At 36.9% G+C, this 9368-nt stretch overlaps 1 pseudogene; it reads left to right on the top strand.

Moving 5' to 3' along the window:
* Window positions 1-8774: 8774 nt before the first annotated feature.
* On the top strand, window positions 8775-8848 carry LOC114217550 (U2 spliceosomal RNA; annotated as a pseudogene).
* Window positions 8849-9368: the final 520 nt, after the last annotated feature.

Genomic DNA, 9368 nt, shown 5'->3' with positions numbered 1-9368 from the left:
GTAGAGAATGATCCTAATCTTTTGGTACCGGTTGAGACCCGATTTGTGACCCAGGATGTGATCTATTCTGGAGAATGTTCCATGGGCACTAGAGAAGAATGTGTATTCTATTGCTTTGGGATGGAAGGTTCTGAATATATCTGTGAAGTTCATCTGGTCCAGTGTGTCATATAAAGCCTGTATTTCCTTGTTGATCTTTTGCTTCAAGGATCTGTCCATTTCAGTGAAGTCCCCTACTATTATTGCATTATTGTCCATGTGTTTCTTTGATTTTGCTATTAATTGGCTTATATAATTGGCTGTTCCCATGTTAGGGGCATAGATATTTACAATTGTTAGATCTTCTTGTTGGATAGATCCTTTAAGTATGATATAATGTCCTTCCTCATCTCTTATTAAAGTCTTTGGTTTAAAATCTAATTTGTCTGATATAAGAATTGCCACCCCTGCTTTCTTTTGATGTCCATTAGCATGGTACATGGTTTTCCACCCCCTCACTTTCAATCTGGAGGTGTCTTTGGGTCTAACATGAGTCTCTTGCAGACAGCATATTGATGGGTCTTGTTTTTTTATCCAATCTGATATCCTGTGTCTTTTGATTGGTGTATTTAGCCCATTTACATTCAGGGTAACTACTGAAAGATATGAATTTAGTGACACTGTATTGCCTGTAAGGTGACTGTTACTGTATATTGTCTGTGTTCCTTTCTGGTCTATGTTGCTTATCTCTTTGCTTAGAGGACCCCTTTCAATATTTCTTATAGGGCTGGTTTCATGTTTGCAAATTCCTTTAGTTTTTGTTTGTCCTGGAAGCTTTTTATCTCTCCTTCTATTTTCAGTGACTGCCTAGCTGGATATAGTATTCTTGGCTGCATATTTTTGTCGTTTAGTGCCCTGAATATGTCATGCCAGTCCTTTCTGGCCTGCCAGGTCTCTGTGGATAGGTCTGCTGCCAATCTAATGTTCCTACCATTGTAGATTACAGACCTCTTGTCCCAAGCGACTTTCAGGATTTTCTCTTTGTGTTTAAGACTCATAAGTTTTACTATTAGATGTCAGGGTGTGGACCTATTTTTATTGATTTTGAGAAGGGTTCCCTGTGCCTCCTGGATTTTGAGGCCTGCTTCCTTCCCCACATTAGGGAAGTTCCCTGCTATAACTTGCTCCAATATACCTTCTGCCCCCCCCCTTTCTTCTTCTTCTGGGATCCCAATTATTCTAATATTGCTTCATCTTGTGGTATCACTTATCTCAAATTCTGCCCTCATGATCCAGTAGTTGTTTATCTCTTTTTCTCAGCTTCTTTATTCTCCATCATTTGGTCTTCTATATCACTAATTCTCTCTTCTACCTCATTTATCCTAGCAGTTAGAGCCTCCATTTTTGATTGCACCTCATTAATACCCTTTTGGTTTTCGACATGGTTAGATTTTAGTTCTTTTATTTCTGCAGAAAGGGATTCACTAGTATCTCCTATGTTTTTTCCAATCCTAGCTAGTATCTTTATAAACGTCATTCTGAACTCTAGTTCTGACATCTTAGTAATGTCCGTATTGATTAGGTCCCTGTCAGTCAGTACTGACTCTTGTTCTTTTTTTTTTTTTTTTGAGCTGAGTTTTTCCATCTTGTCATTTTGTGCAGAGAAGAATAGATGAATGAGAGAACAAAATGCTAACAGGGTAACAATGAACCCAGAAAAATATACACTAAACAAATCAGAAGAGACCCAAAACCGGGGTGAAAAAGAAGAAAGAAAAAAAAAAGAATATGATCAGGCTGGTGAATAGAATAGAGCCAAACACTAGATTTCAGGTGTATTTTGGTCTGTTAGAAGAAACTGCCTCCCAGCTGGTGCAGCCACTCTGGAAAACAGTATGGAGGTTCCTCAAAAAGTTGAAAATAGAGCTACCCTATGACCCAGCAATTGCACTACTGTGTATTTACCCCAAAGATACAAATGTAGTGATCCAAAGAGGTACCTGTACCTCAATGTTTATAGCAGCAATGTCCACAATAGCCAAACTATGGAAAGAGCCAAGATGTCCATCAACAGATGAATGGATAAAGAAGATGTGAGATATATATATATAGGAATATTAAGCAGCCAAACAATGGAAAGAGGCAAGATGTTCATCAACAGATGAATGGATAAAGAAGATGTGATTTTATATATATATATATATATATATATATATATATATATATATATATAGGAATATTATGCAGCCATCAAAAAACAACAAATAAATCTTGCCATTTGCAAAGATGTGGATGGAACTAGAGAGTATTATGCTAAGTGAAATAAGTTAATCAGAGAAGGACATATATCATATGATCTCACTGATGTGAGGAATTTTTAATCTCAGGAAACTGAGGGTTGCTGGAGTGGTGGGGGGTGGGAGGGATGGGGTGGCTGGGTGATGGACATTGGGGAGGGTATTTGCTATGGTGAGCACTGTGAATTGTGTAAGACTGATGAATCACAGACCTGTACCTCTGAAACAAATAATACATTATATGTTAAAAAAAAAAGATAATAGGATGTGAAAATGAAGGTGGGGGAATCAGAGGAGGAGATGAAGCATGAGAGACTATGGACACTGAGAAACAAACTGAGGGTTCTAGGAGAGGGGTCTGGGGGGATGGGTTAGCCTGGTGATGGTTATTAAAGAGGGCACATATTGAATGCAGCACTGGGTGTTATACACAAACAATGAATCATGGAGCACTACATCAAAAACTAATGATGTAATGTATGGTGATCAACATAACATAATAAAATTAAATTAAAAAAAAAGAAGAAGAAACTGCCTCCCAAAATTTTAAAGAAAGAAAAACTTATATATATATATATATATATATATGTGTGTGTGTGTGTATATATATATATATATATACAAAAATAAGGGTAAATATGAGGGAGGGATGGAATATGACTGTAAAGATGAAAATTAAAAAAGATTTTAAAAAAGGAATTGATCAGATAAGAAGTTGGTTGAAAGAAGAAAGAATAAAAATTTAAAAAAAAAAGGAGATAATGTGATCAGTTGGGAGACTAGAACAAAGCCATACACTGGAGATTTAGGGTATATTTTGGTCTGTTAGAAGAAACTGTATCCCAAAATCTTAAAGAGAGGAAACTTATATATATATACAAAAAATAAGTTAGATACAATGAAGGGATAGAATATGGCTGTAAAAATGAAAATTAAAAAAGATTTTAAAAAAAGAATTGATAAGATGTTGGTTGAAAAAGGAAAGAAGAAAATTTCAAAAAAAAAAAGAAGAAATAGAAAAAAGAAAAAAATTAACTTTGAAAGACTAAAGAATCATGGGGAAAAAGCCATGAATTCTATGTGCAGTATTCCCCTAGCGCTGGAGTTCTGCCATTCTCATTGATCGATAAACTTGGTCTTGGCTGGCTGTTCTTGCTGATCTTCTGGGGAAGAGGTCTGTTGCCATGGTTCCCATGGTCTTTGCGGGAGGCGGAATTGCCCCGCCCTTGCTGGTCTGGGCTAAGTTATCTGCTCAGGTTTGCTCTCGGGAGCTTTTGTTCCCTGCACCCTTTCTGCACAGCTTTGGAGGACGAGAGTGAAAATGGCAGCCTCCCAATCTCTGCCCTGGAGGAGCTGAGAACTTGGGGTCCCACTCCTCAGAGCGCCCCCAGAGAAAAGCAGTCAGTCACTCCCATCTCCCCAGTCTCCAGCCACACTCCGTGTTCACCCAGCCTGTGACCAAGCATTTCTGTCTCTGGTGCACGACCCCGTGTGGTCTCCAAACCCAGCAGATCCCTGCGGTGCACTCCCGCGCTGCTCCTCCCGGGGGAGGAAGGGGAGTCTCCCCGGATCTGCTGCTTTTTGGGTCCCTGCTGGAGGAGCAGTGGCCCGACTGTGCCAAGGATCACGGTTTATGGCAACCCCGAGCTGAGACCCTGCTCCTCGGCTCCATTTCTGCAGCCGGCTTCCCCGCTCTGATACCTGGGAGCTCTGCCACACTCAGGCACCCCCGGTCTTTCTGTGACCCTGAGGGTCCTGAGACCACACTGTCCCACGAGGGTTCCACCCCCAGCTTAGCCACTGGAGCGACCAGCAGAGCCGACTTCTTAAAAGTTCCAATTTTGTGCTCTGCGGCTCTATCACTTGCCAGTAGCGGCCAATGGAGGCCCCCTCCCCCGCCGTCTATCTTCACGAATATCGCCTCGGATTCACTTCTCTGCACGTCCTACCTTCCAGAAAGTGGTGGCTTTTCTGTTCAGAGAGTTGCTTCTATTCTTTTCTTCGATCTCCTGTTGAGTTCATAGGTGTTCAGAATGGTTTGATCCCTATCCAGCTGAATTCCTGGGACCAGACCAAATTTAGGTCTCTTACTCCTCTGCCATCTTGCTCCTCCCCTCCCATAAATAGCTTTTAAACATTTATTAAGACTATTTGCGGGGCACCTGGTTGGCTCAGTCATTTAAGCTTCTGCCTTCGGCTCAGGCCATGATCCCAGGTTCTGGGATCAAACTCCACATCGGGCTCCCTACTCAGCAGGAAGCCTGCTTCTCCCTCTGCATGCTGCTCCCCCTGCTTGTGCTCTCTCTCTGACAAATAAATAAAAAATCTCTAAAAGCAATTTTGATCTGAAAATTCAGTGAGGAGAGGGTGCAAACAAAAAGTAGAAAATAAAGAATAATGAAGAAAAAAACTAAAAAATGAACAAATAATAGATTAAAAAGATATAAATTACTCTAAATAAAAGATGATTCTTTGAAAAGAATTGTAGAAAGAATTGTAGAAAATTTTCTAAAAATAAAAGATAGCATATACAAATATAGACACATTGATCAATAGAAAAGAATAGAAAACCCAGAAAGAAAACCACAATTATATGGTCAATTAATCTCTGAAAAAGCAGGAAAGAATATGTAATGGGAAAAAAATCTCTTCATCAAATGGTGTGGGGAAAACTGGACAGCTACCTGCAAAAGAATGAAACTGGACCACTTTCTTACACCATAATAAATTCAAAATAAATTCAAAATGGTTTAAAGACCTAAATGTGAGACCTGAAATCCTAAAAATCTTAGAAGAGAGCACAGGCAGTAATTTCTCTGACATTAGCTATAGCAACTTCTTTCTAGATATGCCTCCTGAGGCAAGGGAAATAAAAACAAAAATAAACTATTGGGCCTACATCACAATAAAAAGCTTCTACACAGAGAAGTAAACAATCAACAAAACTAAAAGGCAGGGGTGCCTGGGTGGCTCAGTCGTTAAGTGTCTGCCTTTCGCTCAGGTCATGATCCCAGGGTCGTGGGATCAAGACCTGCATTGGGCTCCCTGCTCAGCGGGAAGCCTGCTTCTCCTTCTCCCTCTGCTGCTCCCCCTGCTTGTGCTCTCTTGCTTTCTCTCTGTCAAATAAACAAAATCTTTAAAAAAAAAACAAAACCCTAAAACTAAAAGGCAACCTATGGAATGGGAGAAGATATTTGCGAATGACATATCTGATAAAGGGTTAGTATCCAAAATATATAAAGAACTTATACAAATCAAAACCCAAAAAAAGAACTTATACAAATCAAGACACAAAAAACCGTAAATAATCCAATTTTTAAAAGGTCAGAAGAAATGAACAGACATTTCTCTAAGGAAGACATCCAAATGGCCAATAGAAGCATGAAAAGATGTCCAACATCACTCATCATCAGGGAAATGCAAATCAAAACTACAATGAGATATCTCCTCACACCTGTCAGAATGGCTAAAATAAAAAACACAAGGGGTACCTGGGTGGCTCGGTTAGTCAAGCATCTGACACGATTTTGTCTCAGGTCATGATTTTGGGGTCCTGGGATTTAGCTCCACATCAGGCTCTGTGCTTAGAGGGAAGCCTTCTTGAGGATTCTCTATCTCCCTCTCCCTCTGCCCCTCTCCCACTCATGCTCTCTCTCTAAAATAAATTAATGATTCTTTAAAAAATTAAAATAAAACAAAATCAAAAACACAAGAAACAAGTGTTGGTGAGGATATGGAGGAAAAGAAACTCTCTTGTACTGTTGGTGGGAACACAAACTGGTGCAGCCACTGTGGAAAACAGTATGGAGGTTCCTCAAAAAGTTAAAAATAGAAGTACCCTAAGATCCAGCAATTGCACTACTGGGTATTTACTCAAAGAATACAAAAACACGAAATCAAAGTGATATGTGTATCTCTATGTTTATAGCAGCATTATTTACAATAGCCAAATTATGGAAGCAGCCCAAGTTCATCTACAGATGAATTGATAAAGAAGATCCATATTTCATTCTTTTATATATACATATTTATATATGTATTATATATATGATGGGATATTATTCAGCCATAAAAAGGAATGAAATCTTGCCATTTGCCACATGGATGGATCTAGAAAGTATAATGTTAAGTGAAATAAGTCAGTCAGGGAAAGACAAATACCAAATGATTTCACTCAAATGTAGAATTTAAGAAAAAAAACAAGTGAGCAGAGGAAAAAGAGAGAGAGACCAGCCATGAAACAGACTCTTAACTAGAGAGAATAAGCTGATGGTTACTAAAGGGAAGGTAGGTGGGGGAGGTGGATTTAAATAGGTGAAGAGGGTTAAGGAAAATACTTGTGATGAGCACTAGATGATGCATAGAATTGTTGAATCACTATATCGTACACCAGAAACTAATATAACAGTATGTTAATTGTACCAGAATTAAAATAAAATTCAAAAAAATACAATAGGGTACCTGGGTGTCTCAAGTTGGTTAAGCCACTGCCTTCGGCTCAGGTCATGATCCTGGAGTCCCGGGATCGAGTCCTGCATCGGGCTTCCTGCTCAGCAGGGAGTCTGCTTCTCTCTCTGCTCCTCAGCCCACTCGTACTCAGTCTCTCCCACTGTCTATCTCTCAAATAAATAAATAAAATCTTTTTAAAATTTTTTGAGCCTATAATTAATCTTCCACTCTTATAATACCTCAAACTGCAGCTGTTTTTTTACATGAGTTTGCCAATTTTTTAAGAAAAATATAAACCTTAACTTTTATGAAGTTCCTGAGAAAATGAAAATGAAGTCATTTTACCAACTCATCTAATAAGATCAGCATATATTTGATATGTGAAAAGGACAAGTACAATAGAATCAATGAATTCTAAATCAATTTCAAATATGAACAAATGGGGGATAAAATTAAAGTAATAGCAAATGCTCCCAACTATCTATAGTAATTATATACCATGGCCAAGTTGGCATTTATCCAAGGGATGCAAGAATAGTTTAGAATCAGAAAAAAGATTTTATCAATATAATTCATTTAATTAACACAGCAAGGGAGAAAAAACATGATCCACTCAATAGATGAAGACAATCAAATTAATAAAATTACCATTATCCATGACAAAAACACTTGTAAAATGGAGAATGGATGGAAATTTCTTTAATCTAATAAAAGGTTCTACCAAGAACCTGTACTAATATACTAAAGTTTACACTGTAGAGAATAAATGGCATCATGCCATTCAAATGAGAAATAATAAAAGCATGCACATTATTGATATTCTTAACATAAGAACAGAGGTTCTAAGCAGAGATATTAGACGAGAAATAAAAATAAGAAGTATGAGGATGGAAAAGAAAGACAAAATTGTTAGTACTGGACTATATAAAAAAAATCCAAGAATAGCTTTAGAAAACAACAAGACTAGTAAAAAATATATTGAGGTTCCCAGATGTAGTCAAAAGCCAATAGAAGTTCTTTTTAACCATTAATAATCAAAAAAGGCAACACAACCTAATGAAAATAGAAATAAACCTAGAAATCTGTGCTTTTTATAAATCTACTAACATATCCCCAAGGCCTTAATAGAAAAATTAAATAATCTCATTTGATGACATTAATGAAACCTGAATAAATAAGGAGCCATATGACATTCATAAATGTAAAACCTCATTATCTTAAAGATAGCAATTAAGACCACATGAATGTATAAATAGAGTAAACCAAAAAAAGCTCATATTAAAATTATTTTGAAATTTACAAAGCTCAATAAATAGATAGGATTTTTAAATGAGAGGTGTTTCTCCACCCATTTATCAAGATGTACTAGGAGGTTTCACAAATATTTATTTCCAATAATCTTAATTTCACTGAATTTGAAATAATAGGAGAGCTGATGTTGTTATATGATAAACCAGCTACAGATTTAGAAGTGATTTGGAGTGAAATTTAAAAACAATTAAATTTATCTTCATAGGTTAAGGTAAAATATTCCATTTGTTTATCCAAAAGGGCTATACCAACAAAAATATTAGCCTCAAGTATTGGGCACTCAGGGTGCTGTACACACAGTTAGAGATGCAGAAGTAATCACTGTGAATTAATCAGAGACCAGGCAAACCTCTTTTTGGGATGCAGGTCTTTCCTCACCATTGTGTAAGAGATCACAAAACAAGCAGGAAAGACAAATTAATAGGACAAGGCTTTTCTTGCTCCTTTTCCCTTCATTAGCTCATAGCCTCCCAACACTTAATATTTGGTCACCCATATAATCTAAAATCACCACATACCTCAATGCTTCTTTAAAATTACCCACCTTTTACCACACTATTACACTTAAGGTAAAGATCTTTAAGCCCTCAAGTAGCAAATGTAATGTTCTGTTTCATCTTTTGAATACACATCAGTCATGTAAGTAGTCCGAGTAATTGAGGAAGGAATAACCTCAATGAAATCGTTCCTGTAGCAGAATAAGCTAATTCAACCATTTGTTAGCATTTTAAGTTTCACATCACTTCTTGGCCTTTTGGCTAAGATCAAGTGTAGCATTTTAAGTTTCACTATTTTTATGTAGCAGATCTTATTTCTGAAATGAATGCTTTTCATTCTAATGAATGTTTAATTATGATTTTTTTTAACATCAGAAACACATTCGTGCTTTTAGCTACTAGATCATTTTTTACCACATGTTTACTGGGGATGAGTGACAACAATCAGAGCTTAGCAAAAATGGTAAAAAAATAAAATAAAAAAACACTATCTTTTTAAAGATAATAACAACCATGGCCCATTTACTTTTTCCTGAAATAACGTTATTTGACATTTATTTTCTATTCCTTACTAAAGTTAAAGGATTTTGTTTTGTTGTGTTTCTTTGTTAAAGAGGGAATGTTTCCAAACTATTCTGTCACAGATTCCTTAACCTGGTAAGTAATGAAAACTTAGCTTCTCACATTCTTGTTTTTTGAATCTGTCAAGAAACCCAAGTCAAGATTAATTTAAGAATTTCTTATACAGATGGTAAAAATTTTTTTAAATGCTCTTTTTATTTTATTACAAGTCATAGAGATGGACACATATATCTACGGCCTGATAGCCACTAAT

The sequence above is a fragment of the Eumetopias jubatus genome, unplaced genomic scaffold, assembly GCF_037043125.1.
Source record: "Eumetopias jubatus isolate StellerSeaLion01/CBP00866 unplaced genomic scaffold, mEumJub1_p1.0 scaffold_2, whole genome shotgun sequence".
NCBI classification, from domain to species: domain Eukaryota; kingdom Metazoa; phylum Chordata; class Mammalia; order Carnivora; family Otariidae; genus Eumetopias; species Eumetopias jubatus.
The sequence above is the reverse complement of the archived record's forward strand: the minus strand, read 5'-3'. Positions and strand labels throughout refer to the sequence as shown.